General features: G+C 39.0%; 1 protein-coding gene across 2 annotated transcripts in view; it reads left to right on the forward strand.

Annotated features, from left to right (window-relative positions):
- PCDH17 (protocadherin 17) overlaps positions 1–27330 on the forward strand; it is a 160865-nt gene that overhangs the window by 129125 nt on the left and 4410 nt on the right. The gene's annotated exons all lie outside the window — the stretch shown is intronic.

A 27330-nucleotide genomic window follows, 5' to 3' on the forward strand; every position in this document is an offset into this window, starting at 1 on the left:
TTTTTTTTACACATTTGAAGTCCCTTTGGGGGACTTTTACATACATTAGTTTTATTTCTGAACTGATGAATGCTATGCCATAGGCATAGCATTGATCAGTGTTATCGGCGATCTGCTCATTGAGCCTGCCTGTGCAGGCTCAGTGTAGCAGATCGCCGATCGGACCGCACGGAGGCAGGTGAGAGACCTCCGGCAGTCCGTTTTACCGATCGGGACCCCCGCAGTCACACTGCGGGGGTCCCGATCGGTAAGTGACAGGGGACTCCCCCTGTCACTTACACTTAAACGCCGCGGTCGTGCCGCGATCGCGGCGTTTAAGGAGTCAATGACACGCGGCAGCGCGATCGCTGCAGCGTGTCATTGCCGGTGAGGTCCCGGCTGCTGATTGCAGCCGGCCCCCACCTCCTATGAAGCGCGCTCCGCTCCGGAGCACGCTTCATAGCGGGAGAGTTTTGTAGATTAATTCCAATGATTGTAATTTTCATTTCATTAGGATTAGCATCCTAGCTGCTCCATGAACAAAATGCAGCACCGAACTGCTGTAATGACTCATTCCAATAAGCTATAACCATTAATAATCCACATGTGTACGCTTCCATTAAGTGTTAATGTACGGGGATATTGCATCAGGGTGTTTACCCTCTTTTTCACTTTTAATTTAAACTTGTCTAAACTTGGTCATAAAGTCTGAACATTTCATGTACTGCAGCGCTTTCTGTTCATTCACATATATCAAAATTATGTTATGACTAAACACATGAAAATAGAAAATGCCGCCCTTAAGTGCCAAAAGCTTAAAAAAGAAATTGTATCAACATAAATGAACATAAACATGACTATGTGTTGGCATTTAAAGGTCATAAACTAAGTCATTTTGCGGTATCAGTAGGCTCCGTTATGTGCAGCTTTAATATTGCTTTTGTCATAAACATTGTTGTATTTCATACACTATACATGCCATAAACAAGATGTAAAGTAGAAATAAAGTCATAAAGATAATGTATACTCCCAAACTGTGCAGAAACTGTCTACATTGCTGAAGAATGCTCGACATTTTGCATACATTTTTCAGTAATCAATACTTAGTAATTTTACCATGTAGCAATATTGATTTGTATGTCTAGAACAGTATAGCATGTTGTTAATGACAGTGTTACCTGGGATCCCCTGATAGTGATCTTCAAACCAGGGGATTAGTGTAAGCCTGCTAGGGTTTAATAGAACATTAAAAAGAATGTTTTATTCAAAATGACCAAAGCTGGTACATATTAAACAACCCTTTTTTGAGCTAGTATATATTAGAAAGTAATAATAATACAGGCTCTAAATGTATATAGAACACAAAAAACATACACACACACATACTAACTAATAGACTGTTATATATGGCGGGATATGTTTTTTTCATCTTCTCCTAACTCTTTAAAGGGAATGTAGTGAAGGTGTATGCCCCAAGTGTCAAAGAGGAGTAGTGGTGAGTTGTTTGTGCCACACTTTGACACACCTCGCCACCACTTCCTCTTAACGTTTGCCGCCCGGCTCTCCCTGTTTTATTGCGGCCAACCATCCTGCTTCCTGGTGACGTTGCTGGAGGGGCCCAGTGCCGACTTCCCAGTTCACACATGCGCCATGGATCAGTTAAGTCCTGCACATTCCTGCATCCAGAATCACGCATGTGCTGTGGCGTCGAGGAGCTAAGTAGGCGCGCTGACAGCCTGAAGTCAGTGCCCACATCTGAACCGATCTTTCGCGCTACGGCACATGTGCGATTGCAGATGCAGGAGCGCTTAGGACCTGACAGATCCAGGGCGCATGCGTGAACTGGCAAGTTGGCATGTGGACCTTGACATCAACGTCATCAGGAAGCAGGAGGCTGGGCCGCAATCACATAGGGAGGGCCGGCCAGCAAACAGGGAGGAGGAAGTGGTGGTGAGGCGTGTCAAAGTGAGGCACAAAAAATCTACTACATCGATGGCTACAAGAAAGGTGCCACACACAATAAGGGACATACACCTTCACTACACTGTCAGCACCCTGGGACCAGCCCAGGTGCTGACAAATTACCTTTAATTTAGGAAGCAGGCAGAAGGCTGTTTTTGCTGAAGTATGGCCCATGCCAGGTTTTAGTTACAGCTGGTTAAAGGTTATATTTTAATGAATTTAGAAGTCCAGCTACTAGTCTCAGGTGTCGACTACATTGATTTAGTTAGTGCTCTTACTGCCTCGTGCTATGTTTATTTGTTAATATGGAGTTTAGCTTTTGAGTGAGTGTAGAGTTTAGTGTATTGCAGAATACTGCCTTTTAAGTTTACTGGTCTTGCTGTCAGATATTTCAGTCCATGTTGTCCTGTTCTTTGGTAGTTTTTTGCATTTTATCTGAATCACCCTGCAAGATTATTACTCACTGCAAGACTACTTCCCCCATCAGCAACTGGTATCTAAAAGTGACTATTTGTTTTTTGTTGTAAGAATTTTCAGTGCGACTGGTGAAATGTTGGGCTATTCTGGCCTACCATAAGTCCCTGGGGGCATTTGAGTACTGGATGCCATTGTTAGGTCCCAGGAAAGTCAACTGCTTAAAGTGAATCTTGGTTCTCAATTCTAGGGACCCGTCAGTGTTGTTGCTTAGTTATAGTACTGTTAGTAATAGTATTTTGGAGTTTAAGATGAAGAAAAGAAAAGCTATAAAGCAAACATTTGTTCCTCCATATTATGGATGCACTTCCTATAGTGCCTTATAAATATAGATGCAGAATACTGACCAAAATACTACTGTGTAAAAGTGACTTGTAAAAGTCTTTCTTTCAAAAAATATATATTCTTAAATACTGGGCTGTTAATATTCTGTATTCTGCTCTAGTCAGGAGATGGAGTCTGACGGAGGAGCCTTCAGGCAGAATCTTATCTTACATACATATAGTGATTCCCACAAGATTATGTGCTATTACCAACAAATTTAGTAGGAACAATTCTAATAGAAGAAATGAAAGAATACTGTATTATACATTATTTATATAGGGTTTTCTATGCTTGCACAGTATATGTCACACAAGAACAATGAATTGTTAAACTGGTCAAACATGCATATTCATAGGAAATATTTGTAGAAAGAACATAGCTTTTGTTTGCCATGTGTTTTTGATAGTGTTAGAACAGCGTTGACATGACTCTTACCTTACTTAAAGGGGTAGTGCGGCGCTAAAAAAATGATTCAAAGAATAACACACATTACAAAGTTATACAACTTTGTAATGTATGTTATGTCTGTGAATAGCCCCCTTCCCTGTGTCCCACCACCCCCACCCGTGTACCCTGAAGTGTCGGTGCATTATACATTACCTGATCCGTGTCGAGGGCCATCCGCCATTTTGTGCCAAACGTCATCTTCGGACGGACGTCAGAATCCCTGTCACCCGTCCCCCCTCCGCCGCATCACAACTGTGCTCAGCTGCGATTGGCTGAGCACAGTTATGCTCAGCCAATCGCGGCTGAACATCAGATGGCGCTGCAGAGGGCGGCTGGCATTCGGAACAGACGGAGCTGTTCGCCGGCTGGCCAAAGAAGACGTCACTGAATGAAGATCGGAGACTGGTGTCGGCACGTGACAGGTGAGTATAGCGCACCACATTTCCGGGTACACGGGAGGGGGTGGTGGGACACGGGGAAGGGGGCCATTCACAGACATAACATACGTTACAAAGTTGTATAACTTTGTAATGTGTGTTATTCTGTGAATAATTCTTTACCACCGCACTACCCCTTTAATACTTTCTTAATAAGCCACTAGCAGTCAGGTATCCTGTTTTATCCATTACACTACAGCTGTGCTTTAAGGTTAGCTACTAGATACAGAATAATGACAAGTCCACTTCAAGTTAATCAGGAAAAAAGTACATGGAAAAATGACTCCCATTCCAAATGCATCAATGGGGTGCTTGAATAAAGTTTGCTTCATATGCTTATTACCCCTGATGGTCACTGCTTAATGGTCCTAAATAATCATAGAAACATTAATTATTCCATGCATGCTCAGTAGTATATGTGGTAAATACAATCTGTCCTTCCTAAGGCTATGTTCGCACAGCATACTTTTCTTTTTCTTTTCTTTTTTTAATGAAATAATCGTCATTATTTGGACAAAAGCTGATGATGTGGGAAGATAGGCTAAAGGTTCATAGTTTATTTAATGCAAATCGGATGATAGACAGATACTTTAGGTAGACATAGGTCAATATGAAATATAAATGCAGAGTGACCACAGTACTCTAGAGATGTCAAATAAAAATAGAGAATTATTCACCCATGTGCAGAATAGGCAAAGTTGACTTGTCTGCACATGGGTAATAAATCACTGAGTTAAGTTAAAATCTCAGGAGTGCTATGGTCAGTCTGATGATGATAAATGATAGATAGATAGATAGATAGATAGATAGATAGATAGATAGATAGATATTAGATAGATAGATAGATAGATAGATATTAGATAGATAGATAGATAGATAGATAGATAGATAGATAGATAGATAGATAGGAGATAGATATTAGATAGATATTAGATAGATAGATAGATAGATAGATAGATAGATAGATAGATAGATAGATAGATAGATAGATATTAGATAGACTAAGGAATCAATTTTTTTTTTCAACTCACAGCATACTTTTGGTGCATGTTATAGTAGTATACTATAGTTATTGTTCTCCTTTTTGTTCATTTACAGTCTTTCTTAAGGATACTTGTCTCTAATATTTGTAAAATACATTCTTTATTACACAACTTTGTGCCAATGTTTTGGTAATTTTGAGGCACAGTAATAATAAAAAAAACTTTTACATAATAATATTATGTTTAAGCCTTTGTAAAATTTTATAAAATTTTGTGACATTCATTTTATCATATGTTGTTAATATACATACCATTGAGAATAAACTGTGCACCAGAACAATTACGGGTGTTTAACAGAGGCAGATATTTATTCAGTAGTAACTCTGGAAACATACCCAAGGCATTAGTTTTACAAATACATCTGGTTCCCTTGGTGTTAGAAAATGTAAAGCTTTGGGGAGTGAATCTTTTTATGTTTCACATTTTCCCTCTGAAACAACAAATTACTGTCTTGGATCTATCTTCCTGCCGAGCGGCAAAGAAAAGCAAAATCATTCTGCGAATAAAGGCTGCTCATTCTTATCCCTTTGTTCAAATTGGTTACAGTACTTTGAATAGAGAGAATCAAGTATCACAGTTAAGAAGAGATGTTAGAAAGTAATTGTAAAATAAAAGACAACAACAACCTTCTAAACACAAAGATCAGTCCTAAAGCATATTTCCAGGTTATTTTTACATAAAACCTTGTAGAGATCTGCCTCAGGGTGTCACACTTAAAAACATTTTTTTAAACAAAAATAGCACGTAACTCTATTTGTTAAAAAAAATAGAATAGTTTATAATTGAGAGAGAACATTGAATTCAAATTAATACATTTATATTTCTAGCTCTTATGGCCCATTCACTCTACAGAAAACCGGCAGAAATTCCGAGCAGAACCTCCGCCCACGGACCCCACTCAGAATCCTGCCTGCTATCTGTTTCAATGGGATGCCTTGCGTGCCTCTGCTCTCCGCGGGCACGAGGCATCCCATTGAAACATAGCAGGCGGGATTCCGAGCAGAGTTTACGGACAGGGGTTCCGCTCGGAATCTCCGCCTGTTTTCTACAGTGTGAATAGGACATTTGGGTGCACATGGGGTGTTATTTGGGTGTTCCTGTCTCAGTGTCAGGGTATATTTACCCAAAAGGAAAAAGTTAAGGGTAGAATACTAAGTTTTTGAAAAAGTAATACAATTCAAATACAATGTGCTCTGTAAAGTCAATGGGTAATCTGCCACATACTATATGGAATAACAGTTGTGAAGTAATGAACATGCCCTTTATTTACATCTGTAATTTTGCAAAAAAAGTCGTATAGTCACCTCAAAATGATGGCCTTTTAAAAATACGGCCTCAATAAACATTGCGTGAACCTACCCTCAGGCTAAAACCACAGATGCAGTTTTTGAAGCAATTCTTGGTGTAGTTTTTTATGACAAAAAGGAGGAGATAAATATCAATCTTTCTGTATTCATTTACCTTTTTCTTGTATCCATCAAAAACTGTAACAATAACTGCATCTGTGATTCCAGCTTAAGGCTATGTTCAGATGCTGTATGAGACTGGCCGGGTCACGGAACGACCGATCTCATAAAAGATCATCCCAGCTGCTGAGTTCTGATGGGGGCACATCCATGCGTGCCTGCATGAGAACTCCCCACTGCACACCATAGTGTGTTCGTCAGGAGCCGCTCGCTCCACTGTGTGCACTGACAGGGTTTTCTGCGGCTGTTTTTCAATGAATAGCGGGCGAAGAGAACTGACATGTCAGTTGTTAGCGGCGCCGCTAGAGATCCTGGCCCAAGCGTATACTATGTGTATACGCTCCGTCCGGGATTCCATAGACTGCAAGGTAACGTATATTTTCGTATTAATCATGGCCGTTGTTGCAATCGGCAACAACGGCCGTACTTTTACGAAAATATAGGTTGTGTGAACATGGCCCAAGGCTATATTTACACAGTTTGTTTTCAGGCTCAGAGGTTGCTCACATTACATGTACAATGAGCCCTAAATTTTCTAATTCTTTACATTTATATCTTTTTTTTTTTTATGTTTTAAGGGCGTTTTTTTTTCCAAAACATTTTTGAATACATTTATAAAAACTGTTTGAGCATAGCCTTATACCCTGTTTGTTTTCTTACACGTAGCTTGGTGAGGGAATGCGGGATAAGAAAAATATACAAAAAATTTAATGGAAAAAAAAGGGTTAGGAGGGAAGTGTCATTGTATACTATAACTGTATATATTCAGAATAAATAAAACATTTCTTTATAGTTTACAAGGACTGGCACTTTCTGTTTTTTACTCTGAAATATAGAGTACTGCTCTGACATGTAAACTACTGTACACATTACGGAGCGGTATGGCAGTATCACAGGATTACTGTATATCCCTTTGATGCAAAAAGTTTTAAGCTACCTATATGACCAGTTCCCAAAATCCAGAAAAAAATAGAAGTCAAGGTAGAGATGTGGTTAAGCAAAAGGTTTACAGCCACATGAGCAATAGTGAACATTTGTACATTTTATCGCTTGGATAGACATATGATTTACACAACGTCTTTTTAGCGTGAAAAACGCCTGTCTTTTGATAAAGATTAACATTATTATTCAAACAGACAATGTAGGAACATAGCCTAACAAGCATGTTGTATGCAACCAACTGATTCCAATAATATGTACAATATACTATTTTTTGTGTAAGTTTCATATCCCATAACATTTTTAGAACAGTTGAATCATTTATTGAAACTCCATTTCTCGGTATACTCAGTAACCTTTTCGGTTTTTATATATTCATTATGCTTAAGGTTATAATGTCAGTCATTGATACTCCCCCCCATTGTGGGAGTATGGAATAAAAACTAACCAAGATAAAGTGGTGTTACTGCCCTTTTATACCCAAGAGATTTTATTATATTAAAACAGATGACATCGCAGTAAAATAAGTAAAAAATCACTTAGTCTAACCTTGAACCTGTATTGCTGCCAGGTCAGTGTAATGAGGAACTTAGTGTGACTATACTCAATGGAGACTTTTGGAGCAGAAAATGATTTACTTTGATTTTGTCCAAGAGAAGATTTTATAGGTATGTTGTTTATGACAAAGGCAGGCAAAAATGAAGTGTATCCTATATAAAGTCTTAACATGCAGAGGTTCATTTTGTTTTACTGCCAATCAGTATGCTAATGCAAGCAATTTAAAGTGTTGACAAACGGAATTAAAGACAATAAATAGACAAGCCAATAGTGAGCATATTTCAGTTGTCTCTGGGTAATAACTGCAAACAAGTGCAGAGAACTATTTATTTACTCCCGATTATTTATGTCAAATCAATAGTAATTAAATAGGTACCTGCAATCAGCAGCAATGCTTTAGTTTATTGTTCCCATCAGAAGTGTCACATAACCCCTAATGTTTACAACAAGGCAGAAAAGCTATTAGTTTCATCTATATTAGAAATCCTCTGATAAATGCACTTTTCACTTCACAACATTTTTCAATCAAGGCAATTTTCTTGTTAGGATCAGAAAGCCAACACCTTGATATAAACATTTTTTGGTCTGTTTATAATAGGGGTATACACATGGTAACTCAGGAAGGCAAGGCATTGATGAGATGTCAGGTGAACTGGCCATTGACACATATTGATCGAAGGCTAAGAGCAGATTGTGCAGTCCCAATATGCTGACGCTAAGAATAACAAATGACACTTTAGTTGTCTTGCGGTGTATGATAGAACAGAGGAGCTAATATCTCTGTAAGTGTCTGCTTAAGAATATATTTATTTCTACTGAGAAACTATTTGCCTTGGACTATTGCATTCTCCCATTGCATGGTGATTTTGAAGTAGAACTTCACTTTTAGGCATTTTATACAGTAGTTTAAGGGTGGTTTAACATGTACAGGAATCACGGCCGATCTCACACTGCGAGTTCCACAGTGAGATCCACTGTGATTCCCGCCACTGTCAGTTTGCATAGGTTTACATATTTACAGCAGAACTCCGCTGTGAGTATGTAAAGTTCCATTCCTCTTAACCCGCTGCGGCCTGGTAACTACTTTCCATCCGCGCTCCGACCTGCTTCTTTGGCTCCCAGTTCCCTGATGTTCCACTCAGTGTGCTGTCCCACTGCAACCATTGATTGGCTGAGCGGGACATCAGAGAGCCGGGAGCCACAGGAGCAGGCCAGAGCACAGACTGGTAAAGCACTGGTAAAGCAGGGATGGCACTTTACATACAGTGGAATTAAAATTCTGCTGCAAATATGTAAACCTAATCAAACTGACAGTGTCGGGAACCACAGCGGATCTCAATGCAGAAGTTACAGCATGATATTTGCTACGATTCCAGTATATTAAACCCACCCTAAGCCTATATTTAGGGTCAAGTAATTTTCCTGGTACTTTATATACTACATACGTTATCAGTGTACGTAAGACTGGATTCACACATCCTGTGGTCGCTCCGTGAAGCATGGATGGTATTGGAATTGGAATTCCTGTACTGGAGTGTTCCCTGCAAGGCATGATGTATTAATATGCCAGGAGCAGGGAAACTGTTTGAATGTTGCTGAATGTTGTTGAATTTGCAAATGCACCAACCATTCCTCCCTGCACCACAAAAAAAAACTAAAAATGTAAATGCTGACTTGTACAACTTGCCCCACTTGTATTATTGTTTAAGACGCTTACTAGACACTTTTGTGCCCCGCTCACAAAGGTGTGTGACTTACTAGGATATGGACTTGTGTTTTTTGATAAGGTGCATGTTTTGTGCTGAAAATTTGCCAAAGTTTTGGCACACTGTTTTGCTGTAAAAATAGACCAACGGCAAAGTAGAGCAAACAAAACCAGCTTATCTAAAGATAAAACAAATTTATCAAACAGACTCAGCCACTCTACTATGTTAAATGTACCCATTTGTAGGCTGTCTAGTCTAAGTTTTCAGTTTCTAAGGGGCCTATTACATGGGCCGATTATCCGTCAAATGAGGCAGATATCACCCTGTGTAATAGAGCCATCAATTATCCAATGAATGAGCAAAAGTTGGCTCCACAGCTGATCGCTAAATTCTGACATGTCAAAAATAATTTGCCTTTGGTGCACATCTCTATGTAATAGAGGATGTGCAAATGATGGCTGATTAAAGCAAAGGGCCACACAAGCAATCTAGCAGCCCTGGCCACGCAATCATTGAGCTATGTCATAGGCTATGTAAACAAGAGGCAATATAGGAGACCAGTGTTCGCTAATAGTATAGTTAGGACCATGTAATCAACTTTACATATTAGACAGTTGCAATCTGTTCATTTTTGGGCAGCCTGACAATTCCTTCATTTTCAGTAGTAGTGGCTGGTTGCCCTGGAAAAGGAAATTATGCCCAAGGTAAGTTGGAGCTCCATTTTGTATACAGGATTCCACATAACCTAGAAACAAAAATTATTTGTTCTGGCAACATTATATATTTATAAAATTCTACCACTCCATGGATGTGATTTGTCCACTGCCCCCCCATGGATGTGTCTCACATACCTTTAACTTATTATCTCTTTGGAATCAGTAGATTTTTTTTTAAGTTAGAGCATTTCCCCTGCTTCTGCTCTTTTAGCTTATTTCAAATTAAAAGAAGACAGAAAAGAAGATAAAGCTAACAGAGAATAGAAATCTTCATTCTATTTTAGGAACAATTCCTTTTTATTTCCACACTTTGATAAGTATGCTAAATGTTGCAAAGTCCTAGTAGCTGACAGATATCATACTACTTGACTAGGTAGCTGTACAGTTTGTTCACCTGTGGCTGTAGCTGAACTGCCTTGTGTTTGCTTTGTCTAGTTTGCACTTATACTGTATAATTATAAATAGTCATTACCTGTTCAGACTATAAATAGTAATTACACAGTATATGCTGAAAATAGTAATTAAATATAGTAATTATAAGTGTAATATCATACAGCTGACAGTGAGTGAACTAAAGTCATAACAACACAAGGGTTCAACTAGGGGTCAATAACTAAGTAGATTTTTTTTTCTTTATTATTCATTTTATAATTTAATTTATGAAAATTCATTATAAATGTCTACAGTGTTCTTTTACTTCGTTGTTAGAATGTATTTTATACTTGCCTAATTTCATTGCAGAAATTTCCCTGTAATCTCAAAATCCCAAAGTGCCTATTGTGCAAATTTTTATAATCTAGCAGGTTAAGGTTGGCATTTAACTTCACGCAATATTCTAGATGATGAGACTAGATAACTGTAGAGAAGAGATACACAGCCTTTCATCCTGTAGGGTTAATAATTGCCCAAGAGAGACCAGCGTACAGAGTAAAGAGTAGGTATTATCCATCTCAGGTCACCTTAACGTGATAGGATGGTACACATGCTTTCATCAAACAGTATGCCAAGAACCTAATATTTTCGGCAAATCATGGTCTGTTATGCAGCAGCTTTATACATTAACACAATTTAAAGTTATGGGGAGGGGGGGGGGGGACTGTGGTCATCTGCCGGGCAAATGGCTTTTTGGGAAAAAAAAGACAACATAGAACCTTCATAAAAATTTGGTTTCCTTGAGCTACATTCAGGAACTTCCTCCTGGCAGGTTAACTATCTTTTGTGTGTCCTTGGCGCAATACCCCTGACTTATTTTTACCAGTAATACTAATGATGGTTTGATTCACCATCCCTTCACCAGAAACCCTCTTTTTCCCGTCCCCTAAGTTAGAAAATACAAAAATACTGTCTGTGTTTTTGTTGTCAGGATTGTCTGAACTATATATCTATATATACACACACACAGAATATATAGTGGACTAATATATGTATACAATTGTAGGTCTTACTTTCTAGAGTAATCACATAGAGGTCTTTTGTAATAAACATCTGTTCCACCATAAATGTTTGATTTAAATTTTATCATGTGCGGTTGATAAATTAGATATATCCGTCTAATTTTATTTGTAATGCATTTAGCCATAAGTGCGCTCATTATGACAGAAAGCCTTGTCCATTATCCAGACCCATCTGCCAAATAATTTTTCAGTGTAGAGTTACCGGCTGTTTGAATTCATGCCGCTGTGAAAAAAGGTTGTATATAATAACCTTGACTTCAGATGGCTGTCTATCATTTTGGCAAATTTATTTGTTGCAATTCAAAATTATACATTAATGTGAAGGTTAGCATATTGATTTGGCCTCGAAGAAATAGCTTGCATTTCCTATTGCCAGTACTGACTAACCAACATGTTTCTGGTGCTGTGCCCTGCATAAAAATGTAAAAAAAACAAACAAACTGATGCATATCCAAAGTCAAAGGGTGTAAATAATTCCATATGGTGTACTGTTAGCCATGGATGTTTGTCTTCTCTTAGCCTTAAAGAGCATTTTATGAATATATACTATAGATAGATAGATTTAGCTTTATTGTCACTGACACCAATAATGTGTCCTACTATTTTCCAATGTTGTGTGAAAGATAGCACATAGACCTGGTGAACTGTACTGTACCTACGCATTGTTTTTGTCCACAGATGAAAATTGTGAAGTACTGGATATTATGTTGCATATAACTCTACATACGTTTTTAGAATTATACATATTTCCTTCCTAGCTACGTTTGCCATTAGTCAGCAAGTCAAGCTTCAGGTGTATAAAGTCCCATTTAAAAAAAGAGTCATATTGGGCCCTTATTTACCCTTATCTTTAGCTTATCCTAATAGAGCATGATTTTCTAAGGATACACTATAATACTCCGAGGCTAGTGAACTCTTTAATATACTTATGTTTGCTATATGATAATACAAACTTCTTTGTGGCCTTATTTCCTATTATTTGTCAAAGATAACTGGGTGGTTAATGGGTCCCTGGAAGAAAATTGAAGGAACCGCCAATGCCTCACCCAAGAAGTATCCTGTACTTTACCTTTACTTTCTGAATTAGCTATAACAGAGTTTATCACTATTGCCAAGAGCTTTCCTTTAAAGGGGTATTCTCATCTCCACTTCTTACCATCCATGTTGCACAAATGGCGAAACCGCACAAGCTGTTTGCCTCATTACCATTAAAGTCAATTGGAGGTACACAAATTACCTAACACACCTGATTTAGCTTAGTTTTATGCTCCATGACCACCTCTGGAAGTCTAAAGCAGACTGGGGAGTCATCGACTTAAAAATCAGCGTAGGTCCCCGAGGTGGGACCAGTATCTAGGGGACATATATGGCATATCTTGCCAAATCTTGCATATATGCCATAAAGGTTCTAGATGGGTATACCCCTTTGACTAATAAGGAAAGTAATGTTTGGAAAACTAATGTTTAAGCTATAATCTGCATTCACCTCCTGGAAGACATTTTTTTTTTTCCTTTTTTTATTCTCTGGAGGAAAAATACCTGTAACTGTCGTTTTTTCTAGCTCTCTGTCAGGATTTGACTTGTCCACCAAAGATCTAGGTAGATCCTCAGGAGGGGCCGGGAACAATCAGTGTAATATAAGATATACAGCCTACAAGTTTTCTGTATAAGTTAGGTCCTAAACTTATGAGACATGTTAGTGTGAACTAAATTCAGAAGTTACCCATAAAATGCATTATTCAATTAAAGTTAATACAGTGATGAACATTTAGACAACAAAGACCCAGAAAAGTACACACAATAATTTGTATTTTCATGCTTATTATGATAAGTTAAAGGCTGATTCTAAGGACATGCAATAAAGCAGTATTTTAAGTGCAACAATAAAATTATCATTTCCTAACAACAATTTCTACATCTCTTTTATATGCTATTCATATCCTGCTTCTATAAGATGTTTAATTTGATTAAAATGGCTAGGAGTTTTATTGTATGTCAGTTTATATACAAAGAATATTAACACAGAATTAAAGTCCTTTTTTCATGTTACATGAAACGCTACAAGGCAATTAGAAGCTCTGCCTACCAATAGTTAATGGGAAAGTGTAAATTAAAAAATGTACAAATTTATATGTTTGTTGACAAAAGATTATACTTTGCAGCAGATGTCATAAAATCTAATAGTGTGCATCCTGTTATCACCTTATCACTGCCTGCACCCAGAGAGTAAGCATGTCGACCATTGATTCACGTTTTTCATAACCCCTTCTTTTCTTGTAGTAAAAGGCAATTTCATATTTATTGTTTCTGTTCTTAGCTAAACTGTTCTTGTTTTTTTCTACTGTGGCCACTAAAAACTAGCAGTCAGTGATGAAATATTATTGTATGTATGTATGAATGTGTGCCATTTGGATAAAGAATGTTTGTGTGTTCAGACACATTGACATAGGTTTTCTTATGGGTTAATATCCACTCCTGATTTTGCATATTGATCTACATTAAGCCACAATGAAGAGAACCTATCAATTACATTATTTAGTCCTTCATGAGGGAGAAGACATGCCATTTCCAGCGGTCTGTGCACTATGCTGATGCTTTATGTGAATTTGGAGAATTACACTGGGAAGCAGGCAGTTCACGGACTGAAAAAGAATCCCAGTGGCCTGAAAACTCCGTTGCTGGCCCTTCCCTGACCACCTGCCAATGACTAGCAAGTTTTCCCACTATGCACAGTGACAGCGCCTCCAGTGACTCTCTTTCAGTTAAGCATTAGATTTTTTAGCAGTCTATACTTATTATTGATGAATGTGGTCTGGATGAAAAACAATATCCAGTCTAATGCCATGTTCACACAGTGTATTTTCATTAACAATGGCCTTTGTTGCAGGGATGGAACCACGCTTAGTGTATACACACTGTATACACTATGTCCGGGATTCCATGCAGCTGTACAGAAAAGGCTCCCTGCCATACTTTACATTGTCTGCTATGGCTAATTGGAGTGCTGGCACACTTCCATTAAAAATGAAGTGATGTTCACCCAGCCGATACTGCAGTGCCAACCAGGTGAACGTCTCAGACAGTGGCCATGTCACACAACAACTGCTGTTTGTGCCATATGTGAACATGACTTCAAAATGGGTTTAAACGGTGAAGGTGAAAAGTGTGTGAAATAGGTATAAAAACTGTTGCTTTTATTTTTGTTTTCCATTTTACAGTGTCTACAGGACTAAAGGGGTTGTTCTGGAAAAACTGTCTCTAAGTACAGTTTAAGGCTGAGTTCACATACAGTATATTTCAGTCAGTTTTGTGGTCCTTATATTGCAACCAAAACCAGGAGTGGTTTGAAAACACAGAAAGGATCTGTTCACACAATGTTGAAATTCAGTGGATGGCCGCCATATAATGGTAAATAACTGCCATTATTTCAATACAGAAGCCGTTGTTTTAAAATAGCAAATATTTGCCATTAAACGGCGGCCATCCACTCAATTTCAACATTGTGTGAACATAGTCTTTCTGTGTTTTCAATCCACTTTTTTGGTTACAATATGAGGACCACAATACTGACTGAAATATACTGTGTGTGAACCCAGCCTAATATCAAATGCAAGTCAGTCATTTTCTAAATGACTAACATTATGCAAATTCACCCATTCTGTAGATGGAGCCATGTGTCACGTGACCAGCCTGGCCCAGGATTCTCTTACTCCTGGTGACATGCCACTCGCTCTTCCCTTTTGGATGTGGGCTATGGGGCAGCACTATAGATGTGCAGTACCATTTTTCAGAACAGTGCTATTTTTGTCACAAATTGCGCAATTACTGTAAAAAAACTGTATTTTTGCCACTTCTGTCAAAATTCTGACAAAAATATTGCTATATATATTGTAATGCTTTTGCTCTACTCTACAAATGGACTTACTTAACTTCTAACTGGAAGGAGATGCTGAACATGTACAGTACGGTAATTCATTTTGAAAATTGTGACTTCCCAAGTCTGTGAGCTGCGGAATAATATAATAGCTCTATCACTGATACCATCTGGCTAAACCAATTGTTGCTGCAATTTTAGCTCCTGAGAATTACATCCTACTGTATTGTCACCGAAGTTACTGTATTGCTTACAATCTGTAAGAAGATATAGGGCAAAATGGGAAAAAAAAAATCTGTTTAGCAAGAACGCTACGCATCCTGTCATCAAAACCCAATTAAGCTTCTCTACATTGTTTGAATCCATAAAAGATATTATTTTGAGAAACTTTCAACTTTTTTTTTATTTTTTATAAATGCCATCTGTGGCTTTTTGCTTTGAGCTGTGTGAGGATGTGAAGTTAGCATACCCTAGTACTGCTGTACTGCACATGCTTTGAAAAATTGGTTATAACGCAGGGACCACAGTTGGTATAATATTAACAAAAGCTTGACAGTGTCACCACTACCAGGTTATTTTTATGCTATTGTTTGGTGCTATTCCTTACACATTTTTAGGATCGAGGGGGAAGTATGTAGGCAGATGTTTATGAAAACACATTTACACATAGATGGAGCAGAAACATATGCTCAGCTTACAATAGTCTATATGCCGTGTAGCTTATCCTAGAATAGACTGTATAATATTGCATTCTTTAAATAGCATATAATCTATTGAAACACATGCAAGCTAAATGAAACACATTCAAGTAGCCTATAACATGTAGAACCTTATATATATCAACAGTTTCCAATCTTTGTCTCTCCAATTTTTAAAAAAATTCAACTATGTTGAGGCTATGTTCCCACAAGGGGAAAATGATGTCTGTCTTTCGGGGCGGCCATCATTTTAGTGCAAAAAGATGGCCGTCTATTAATAATAACGGCTGCAAATGGTAAACATTATTTGCGGTCGTCATTATCAAGAAACGGACATCTTTTTGCTCTAAAATACCAGCTGTCCCAAAAGACGAACTCCATTTTCCAACTGTTGGAACATAGCCTATGCATGTTAACAGTTACTGTTTTGCTATAGCTGTAAAACCACAGATTAGACACCATATATACAGTATATGCTGTAAACTATGTGAAAAATAGCCTTTTTATAATTAAATTTTGATTTTTTTATTAAGCCCCATTGCTACAGGTGTATCAGACATAGCGCCTACAAATGCAATCTGCCTTGAACAAACTTTTTTTTTTTTTTTTTTTTTTAATAAGGGGTTCTAAAGAGTCCACTGATCTCCAGCATGAGGCTGGGTTCACACACAGTATATTTCAGTCAGTATTGTGGTCCTCGTACTGTAACCTACACCAGCAGTGGATTGAAAACATAGAAAGGCTATGTTCACACAATGTTGAAATTGAGTGGATGGCCACATTTCAACATTGTGTGAACATAGCCTTAATGTGTTTTCAATTGACTCCTGGTTGAGGTTGCAAAATACTGACCAAATAGTGACTGAAATATACTGGGTGTGAACCCAGCCTGATACTGTAAGGCTGCATTCACACGTTCAGTGTTTTTCCCGGTCCGTGATTGTGGTCCGGCAGCAACCTCCGTGATCCATGCAAAACAGTCCGTTTTTCATCAGTTTTGCATCCGTTTTGTATCCGTGTCCGTTTTTCTCATGGATCTGTGTTAAAGCATTTTAAATTACATTGATTACATCACATCCGTGTTTATCACGGATGAACACGGATGTCACATCCGTGTACATCCGTGAAAAACACGGATCTCATTCATTTCTATGGGGAATATTTTCCATGCATCCGTTCTGAGTAATGACATGTCCTATTTTTTAACGGAACGGATCCGTGAAATCACGGAACGTCTGAATAGCCCAATAGAAAGCAATGGGCTGTAAAATTGTCCGTGCGCACGGATCCGTGAGCACGGACAACTTCACGGAACGTGTGAATGCAGCCTTAGGCTATGTTCACACAATGTATATTTTTGTTGTACAACGGCCGTAATTATTACGAAAAAATATGTTACCATGCTGTCTATGGGTTCCCGGACGGAGTGTATACACATGGTATATTCATTGAATAGTGGCCGCAGAAAACCATGTCAGTGCACACTATGGAGCGAGCCGATCGATGCGTGCAGTGGAGAGTTCTGATGCGGGAGCCCACATATGTGCCCCCATCAGGACTCTGTGGCCTCAAAGATCATCCGGCCAGTATTGCAATACCGTCCGGGATGATCTTTTTATAGAGGCCGGGTCACGGAATGGCCAGTCTCATATGTTGTGTGAACAATACTGCACTAAATCATCTCATGACATTTCTTCTATCCCAAATGATTTTCCATGATCAACTGTGAGTAGTATTATTGGCATGGCTTTCCTTGCACAGTTATTAGACTCTAGAACAGTGGACACTTGTAGAGTGATGGATCACAATTCTCTATCTCTTTTGAAGTCTAGATTTGGTGAAAGTCAGGCAAATCTGCATGTTACCTAAATTGTGCTAAATATAAGTTGAGTGAAGAATGAATAATATTATGGGTTGATGTTAAGGGGTTGGCCTTGGCTGCGTGATACATCTGCTGCATCTATATACACAGTTAGTCAGCTAACTTAACTCTGAAAGTCTCCATAAAACTACTGGGACATTATTGGCATAAAGCCCCATTATTTTAAAGCAGATGGAGCCAAAAGTTTAGCACAGCAAATGCACTAATACCTTTCTAATGAGTCTATGAAGAACAAGCTCCAAACAATCATAGGCTAGGTCCGCACACTGTCTACTTTCAGCTGCTTAAGGGTCATCTTTTGGAGCGTCCGTCATTTTGAGGTCAAATAACGTCCGTTATTTTAAACTCATGGATGTCATAGCAAAATAATGGATCTTATTTGGCCTCAAAATTACGGATGTCCAAAAAGACAGCTGTCAAAGGACCAAAAAGAGAAGGTGTTTGCACCTTCGATGACTATGATAAGAGCATTACAAAGTTATTGTACATAAAGTAACGGTGACAATGGGATCGTAGTTGACAGTTTTGATATAGATCTGGTGTATGTTGTAAAGGTCTATATTGTGCCTCTGTAGCATGCTGTGTTATCGTCTTCTACAGAAGTTCTACAGACCTATAACACATAACATATAATGTACCACATATAATGAAGCATATACATGCACAACCTAATAGGGTTGAATTAAACAGAGGATGTGTAAATACTTCAAATCCTTTACCAGTGTTTATGGAACCATGACTGACACCAAAAATGTAATAAAAGGAAATGGAAATGTATGACCAAAGGCAATACACATACAGCATGTCTGGAAAACAGGCGTGTTGCGTTGAGATTATGTTGTTATTTTCACTGGATTCCTGCAGCAGCTATCAGATTTTCAGAGTTCATTTGCATTTGTGTAAAATGATTCTGGGCCATAAAGCTCCAGTCTGTTTTTTTTACTGTCTGCCGTCTTATATTCAAATGTTTATTTGCCTGTGTATTTGTCTGACAAAAAACACTATATGTGACAAGTAAATGAGAATTTTAGCCATTTCTGATTCTGGAATATGGTAGATAATAAATACAGTATTTGTCAGAGAACTGTGCTGTCTGATGGCATGAGGAAATGACTGAAGTGCTGTGTTATAGCATAGTCCCAGTGCTATGTATTTAAAACAGTTTAGAAAAATGCAGTCAAAATGACTAAGGCTTCATTTACATTATGTTTGCTATATACATAAGGAAGGTAAATCTCTCAACGTGTATGCTGAGATATAATATACTTACAGAGCTACAGAGGCTTAAAAAAGGTTGGGGTTCTGACCAAAACGTAGCCTTAGCTCTTTTCTCAATTATATGCAATTTCACTATTAGACCTTGTTCACACACTGTGGGGGAAATTTATCAAGAGCTTTGTGCCCATTTTTAGGTGAATAACTGGATTTATTGCCTATTTTTGGTTTAAGTTCTATTTATGAACCAGGATTTAACAGGCTTTTTAAAAAGTCGCACAAACAGATGCAGGCCTACGTCTGGTCAGTACCAGGTTAATGTGCTTGCACAATTTTTGCAACTTTCCGTACGACTTCTTTTTACTTAGATACAGTACATTCACTATAGCAGTGCCACATTTTAATAAATCTGTCACAAGATAATGGAACAAAATATACACTAATCCTCATAACAGGAGTCACACAAATTAGACTCCTTAGTAAATGTCCCTCTGCATGTTTTAGTAAAACAATGGCCATTGCTGCAGCCGCTTTTAACTAACATTGCTTTATCACATTAACATATATAGGACACCGGCGATGGTGAAGTGATGTTCACCCGGCCAATTGGCCAGGTGAACATCACAGCCAGTGGCCGTTGTTTGACATGGCCATGTCAAGCAACAGCCGCTGTTTTGCAATGTGTTAACATGGCCTTAGTCTGGCTGGATAATGTTATATGAAACGCTGGAATAAACTTTTGTTTTTTTGCATCTAATTTGACTGTTGTCATTCCTGGTCATTAGTCAATTGGGATTGAGGGACTCTTAACCAATGGCATCCAGCTTGAAGATTGGAGAGTGCAATACGTGTTTATGATATAGTCCCTATTCTGGAGTGACCATCTTGTATTCTATACTGTATTATATGTTATTATATATGTGTATGCTGAACACACTGAAAGTGGGGTGAATTTAGCTCCACTAGTACAGCTGAACTCAGAAGTGCAGCTATCGGACATGTGGTTTCAGTTATACCAGAGCCCTGTTGTGTAGTTGAGAGAAGCTTCCCTATTCTGGAGTGAACAGCAGGAATGTTCTCTAATAAGACGTTTACAGTATCTAATAATTATAATTATCACTAGACTTTCTACTTTCTTTCTCCACCTGTTTATGAAGTGGTCATTTAAAACCACTGTTCCCAGGTTCATGTACAAATATAATTTCACAGGAAACATTATTAGTTAAGGGTATCCTATTATTAAAAAAAATCAGTGTAAACATTCTTTGCTTCTTTTTTTAAATTCTATCAGCCACTAGGTTATGTGAATTAGTAGCAAAAAGGTGACAGCATATGCATGATAAGGTCAGGCATGAGGCGTTCCCCAGTGACACTATATGTCTCTATACTAATGAAATGTGCCCTCTATAAATTTAGAGTGTGTTCTGTTATTTGTGATGGAATAACAAAGTAGACAGGAGCTGTAATATGATTCAGTAATGCTTAACGTGTCATTTTCATTTTCAAGTTTTGCTGCCATCTGTGACCTAGTGATAACCTGCATGTTTGTTATGCATAAATCCCATTATACTTTCATAGTTTAATGTTCCCATGGAGTTACTTTACTACAGTGATTTCCTTTAGAATGTTTCCCATCAAGTAACAGACAAATGAGCTTAAAAAGAGAAAACATTTGATGGAACCCATCACTGTTACTGAAGTGTTTCTTTTTTTCTCCTCAATCTAAATTAAAAATCTCAACCAAATCCGAAAAAAAGAAGACGAAAAAAGCGAATTGCACAGGGAACATTCATGCAACTCCTGCCTCCTAATGTGAATTACAGTCAGATAGATATAGTTTTTTTATTATGCACATGTAGCATATGTATAATATAATATGCAGCATGCAGATCACAATATCATAATATGAGAATAAGCAAACTTTCATTCATTTTTTTTATTGTACAGTAATACAGTTTTTTTTCACAATTGTACAAAAGCCTCTTTAAACATCTTTAAAAAATTGCATTATTTAAAATTTCTGGATAGATTAGAACTGTGTTTCCCTGAAACAAAACACCCTCCTAAAATTTGACAGCCCAGCTACTTTACCCTCAAGTCTAAAGTAAGGCATCCCCCCAAAAATAAGGCACCCTGTACTCTAAACTAAAAGAAAGTAAGGCTGCCCGCCGCCCCCCAGGACTCACCTAATCCCCTTATGTACCTCCAAAACCAGCACAACAGGCAGCCTGACCCATGGCCACCATGTCCTCAGCATGTCCCAATGCACGCTGCCGCTGCCACATGTCATGCCGATGGTCCGCCACACCACTGACTCGCTCTTCCAGTGAGTATTCCAGGATGGTCTGGTGAGGACTTATTATATCTCTCCCCTTGGCCAGGGGGCGGGAGAAATAAGACATCCCCTGAAAATAAGATAGTGCCTGTTTTTTTGGGGGAAATAAATATAAGACACCGTCTTATCTGGGCGGAAACACGGTGTTTAATTAACAATAAAATATTTCATTTAGGTTGGGTTCACACTTACCGTATCCGCAGCCGATTTTATGCTGCAAGTTTGCAGCGAAATTTTCTGCGGATACCTTCACAGTCATCCCTCTGCGAGTATAGAAAAGTCAGCCCTCTTAACCCCCACAGCCCGGTTACATACATTACCGTGTCCGTGCTCCGGTTTGCTTTGAGGGCTCCCGACGTTCAGCCAATCAGTGCGCTGCGGCAGTGGATACTGTATGTGTGAACCAACCCTTACACAAACTTTTACTCACTGTACCATGTCAGTTCCATCTTACGTTTACATTTAACAGATCATGTAGGGATCAGGTAACAAGCTGCCCATAAGAGTATTTAGTCTCTACCCACTAGCCCTGGGACAACTAAAACTTTAATATAAAGCCTACAAAACCGAGTTCTGATGAGAAATCCCATATTCAAGTGATATAATGGCCAGAACTAGTACTGCTCTATGTAAACACACAAAATAGCTTATCCTAAACAGTTAAATTTTAAGAATTGAAATGTTATTTGCTAATGATGTCAATCAATCCTGGTCATTATATAAAGTCGTCTTTGGCAAATAACGGATGTCTTTTTGATGGCCGGCGGCAATGACGGACGAGAAATACCATCATGTGAACTTAGGGTGGGTTCATGTGTAAAATTAGCTCTATTCAGGTCAATACAGCAGTCACAGAAATTAATGCAACAGACCTCCAGCAGAAATGTTCTTGCTGATTTTGAAGCTTTGCTCAGTTTAATGGCCTTTTGTCCTGTTGAGAAGTATTTACATAGGGCAGATTTTCTGCAGATATTTTAGTAATTGAGTATCAGTAAAACAGGGACTACATGAACGTACTATAGGCAGACCAAACCTTTGTTATGTGCAGTGCATGGTAACCAAAGGTAGTGCAATACACAAAGATTGTGTCCTGCACTGCCCCCTTAGACCTTGTACTGGGCATAACACAAATTCAGGGTATCAATTTTGCTTGGAAAGTTCATTTAAAGGTAATATGTCACCATGACAGACCACTTGATCTAATTGCATCCACTAGCTGTGTATGGTCTATATATCATATTATTGCACACGCTGAACACGAGTCCAACCCTGGCTCATATCATGTGCTCTATATTAACCCCTAGACGACCCTGGACGTAGGGTTACGTCATGGAAGTCTGTCCCCAGACGACCCATGACGTAACCTTACGTCCTGGGTGTTTCTCCCGCTATGAAGCGCACTCCGGAGCGGAGCGTGCTTCATAGCAGGTGGGGGCCGGCTGCAAACAGCAGCCGGGACCTCACCGGTAATGACACGCTGCAGCGATCGCGCTGCCGCGTGTCATTAACCCCTTAAACGCCGCGATCGCGGCGTTTAAGTGTAAGTGACAGGGGGAGTCCCCTGTCACTTACCGATCGGGACCCCCGCAGTGTGACTGCGGGGGTCCCGATCGTTGAAACGGACTGCCGGAGGTCTCTTACCTGCCTCCGTGCGGTCCGATCGGCGATCTGCTACACTGAGCCTGCACAGGCAGGCTCAATGAGCAGATCGCCGATAACACTGATCAATGCTATGCCTATGGCATAGCAATGATCAGTGTATAAATCAAAGTACTGTATGTAAAAGTCCCCCAAAGGGACTTCAAAAGTGTAAAAAAAAAAAAAAGTTCAGAACACTATTACACTACCCCAAAACCCCTTCCCCCAATAAAAGTCTAAATCACCCCCTTTTCCCATTATATAAATAAAACATCTAAAAATAAATAAATAGATAAACATATAATATACCGTAGCGTGCGTAATTGTCCGATCTATTAAAATATAACAAGCGTTATATTGCGAACGGTGAACGGCGTACACGAAAAGAGGGGAAAAAGTGTGCAGATTACCGATTTTATGTTACATTATATATTAAAAAAAATCAATAAAAAGTGATCAAAACGTCCGATCTTCACAAATATGGTATTAATAAAAACTAGAGATCATGGCGGAAAAAATGACACCCCATACAGCCCCGTAGGTGAAAAAATAAAACCGTTATAAGCGTCACAATAGGCCCATTTTATTAATATTTAATTGCCAAAAAAAAGGATTTCACAAAAAAATACATATATAACATTAGAGAATCTGTGTAACCTGCATATGGTTGTGTTCGGACTGACCTATAGAATAATAGTGTCATGTCGCTGTTACCATATAGTGCATTACGTAGACACAGGAATCCCCCAAACGTTACCATATTGCATTCTTATTTACGATTTCACCTATTTATATCTTCATAAATAAATATATATAAATAAATAATATATTTGGAATTCCATCATACATGTTATGGTAAAATGAATGACGTTATTACACAGTACAACTATTCCTGTAAAAAAACAAGCACTTACATGGCTTGTAGATAGAAAACTGAGAGTGCTAGAGCTCTTAGAAGGGGAGGAGGGAAAAACGAAAACACTAAGATCAAAATTTGTGCGGTCCACTGGGTCATTTTGGGCCTGGTCCTCAAAGGGTTAAAAACATGCACTTTGTGCCTGAAGAAGTTGTCTCTGACAGATATTAGCTTTTAGGCTATGTTCACACACCTTAAAATAAAGCATAAATATGGCCGTAATTTTAAGGTAAAAATATGTCTGTTTTCAATAAAATAATACACACCATATAGAAGGACACAATTATTTACAACTGTCCAAATAGTGCACATGCTTATTATTTAAAACCAACCTTTGTAAATTATGACCATTTTCTTTAACCAGTTTACATGTTGTTCTCATGGTAAGCCTCACCAGACTGATCTAGAGGATGCTGGGGCTTTACCATCGGTGGCAAAAGTCCGTGTAAAAATAAAAACTATTGCTCAGTCTGCCCTTCATTTGTGCCTTTAAACGCTGTATAGCATCAAAGAATCAACAAAACAAGTCAATAATGTTCCTAAACCAGAGTGTGTTGCAGCCAGGGAAAGGATTGTGCAGCCTATAGTCACTTTTGTGGATACTACCTCCCCAGCTGTGCCTCAACAGCAACTAGGGGGCGCCTTACTAGTGAGGACCGCCTCACAGTTTCAGAAGCACTGCCTTAGAGCATAACATTAAAATAGAGTCTTTTTTTGTAAATCAATGTGTTGAAGGTTATTCTTCTTTCAATGGTATTGCATTAAAGGGGTACTCCGGGCAAAATGTACTTTTAAATATGTTATTGCATAAAGAAAGTTATACAAATTCCTAATATACACTAATTAATGCACATATAGTGCTAATTCTCTCAATTTAGTTGATCAGGCAGGCTTATTTCCTTAAAAAAAAGGTGACGTCACGTCTCAAGTGTATGCACCAGCAGGGGGCGCATGTAGAAGTATAGAAATGGAGTAGACGTCTTTTCTCCCTCCCTGTGCTAGTCCCCCCTCCCTGCCCAGTCCTATTACAGCTGCTGCAGCGGGGTGAGCGCTCCTTATCCGACACTCACCCCAACTAGCCGCCTGTCTTTAGTCCTGTGCAGGAGCGCTCACCCTCCGCCCAGTCCCGGTGGGGTGAGCGCTCGTCCATCTTCTCCTAAGCAGCTGCACCTTCTCCCAAGCAGCTTGCTTCATCTAAGCCACTCACAGCGATCACCCCGCCGCCTGGTCCCGTGCACGATGAAGCAAGCTGCTTGGGAAAAGGTGCAGCTGCTTAGGAGAAGATGCACGAGTGCTCAACCCGCCTGGACCGGGCCGCGTCGAGCACTTGTGCAGGGGACTTAGATGAAGGGCGGCAAGTTAGAAGACACATGAGCGCTCACCCCGCCACCCCGGGACTAAATGGCGGGTGAGCACTCATGCAGGGGACGGGGCGGCGGGCTCAGATCAGGGGCATGAAGTTGGGGGGTGGTGCAGGAGCGCTCACCCTGCCGGGACTGGGCAGAGGGTGAGCGCTCTTGCAAGGGATAAGGCGTCAGATACGGAGCGCTCACCCTGCTGCAGCAGCTGTAATAGGCCTGGGCAGGGAAGGGGGACTAGCACAGGGAGGGAGAAAAAACGTCTATTCCATTTCTATACTTCTACATGCGTCCCTTGCTGATGCATACACTTGAGATGTGACATCACCTTTTTAGGAAGTAAGCCTGCCTGATCAACTAAATCAAGGGAAATAGCACTATATGTGCATTTCCCATAATTAATGTATATTAGGAATTTGTATAACTTTCTATATGTAATAACATATTTAGAAATACATTTTGCCCGGAGTACCCCTTTAACTTATCTTGATCTTATGATGTTGCTGTGAAGCAGGCTAAGATCACATACAGCCAAACTCTATTTTCTAGGCCAATGTAAAACACACACACACACACACACACACACACTTTCTGCAACCTGGCATAACACGTGTTCATAAAAAAAATATTGTTTTTTTGCCTCCCTGGAAAATGTAAAATACGTTACCTAAATTAGACAATTGCTCAATGTAAGATAAGAGACCATTGTAATGATTTAGGTGTTCTGTCTTTTAGTAGAGTGCATTTAAAATAGATCTGGACATAGGTTTTAAATGAGGTTATAATAGGTCTCATGTATCAAAACTGTCTAATAGAAAGTATGGCTTTGTTGCCCATAGCAGGCAGAGTCAACTTATCATCTTTTTCTAACAGTTTATTGAAACCAGATACCAGCTCTAAATTTTCAGTGTTCCCTTTAAATCATTAGTTGCTGTGGTAGACCCCTCTACTTCTCTCTTCCATTAGTCCAAAAACACTATTGATGTGGTGCGGCAAAACATAGAAGGTTATCATTTATAATATGACAGCGGGAGGGTTTGGGGTGAACTTCATTAATGTTGTGTGTTATTAAACGAGTAGAGGAAGTAGAGGGAGAATGTCTTTGTGCTTGTGTTGGAATGATTACTACTTATACTGTATATAATGAAGTGAATTTAAGATATTCCCTAAGTACTTTAACAAAAGCTAACTGTAGCTATTTATTTCACTGCAAAACATAAATGGCGAAGCATATTGTGTTCAATGTAATTTAAAATGTAAAAAATGTTAACAAGGAGGATTGTGGTAAAGCAAAGTGTATCAATTATTCACTCCTAGCAGAAGAACATAGACCATAGCATACTGTTCATTTATTTTTCCTTTAATGCAGTAGAGGATAGCATTCGGCACCATTCTTATAGAGAATAAAGCCATAAAGAAAAAGAAAATTTAGTCAAACAACTAATAGAAAACATTTGATTTAGTACATGTTTACTCTACTGAATGCAGCACATAAAGGAGGCAATATAGATAAATGATCGACCTTGTATCTCCTCTTTTTCTAATTTTCCTTTGAAGCTTTTATTTTCCAAAGTATACTACTTAAAGAGGATGTACCATCAGGTACACACTCTTTAAAAGAATCGAACGGCGCCGGCATGAAGGAGGCAGTGATGCGGTCCTTTTATTGAACTGTGACTTTGTTCCTGCATACGGCCAGCCCCCAGTGGGAGGAAACCCTCACCCCTCCAAGACGCAGCTCCATTAGAATCAATGGAGCCGCGTCATGGAGGGGCGGGGGTTTCCTCCCACTGGGGGTGGGCTGGCCCGCCTCCAGTGCCTAACCTTCGGCCCAGTAACCATGAATAGAGCGGTGCCGTACGCGAGAACTGGGCCTTGGTTAAAAAAAAAAGGACCATGGCAGCGGCTT

The sequence above is a fragment of the Dendropsophus ebraccatus genome, chromosome 5 (assembly GCF_027789765.1).
Source record: "Dendropsophus ebraccatus isolate aDenEbr1 chromosome 5, aDenEbr1.pat, whole genome shotgun sequence".
Classification (NCBI taxonomy): Eukaryota; Metazoa; Chordata; class Amphibia; order Anura; family Hylidae; genus Dendropsophus; species Dendropsophus ebraccatus.